Here is a 202-nt window from a genome sequence, read left to right as displayed (position 1 = left end):
TTTAATTCTTAGCCCCTGTATACAGAAAATACAGGGGATGGAGAAGAAGTCAAATGATACCATGGGGAAGTACATTTGTTAATTACTGCTTATATGACTAATAAATGCTGACATTGAACCATGTCCTACAAGATCACAGATTGAGGCACATTTCTGTAAATTAGGAAACCTTTTCTTAGTGGGTGGGCTCAGAAGAATACTG

Source organism: Sapajus apella, unplaced genomic scaffold, assembly GCF_009761245.1.
Source record: "Sapajus apella isolate SASKATOON/1434 unplaced genomic scaffold, GSC_monkey_1.0 scaffold16, whole genome shotgun sequence".
NCBI classification, from domain to species: domain Eukaryota; kingdom Metazoa; phylum Chordata; class Mammalia; order Primates; family Cebidae; genus Sapajus; species Sapajus apella.
Note: the sequence above shows the minus strand (reverse complement) of the source record.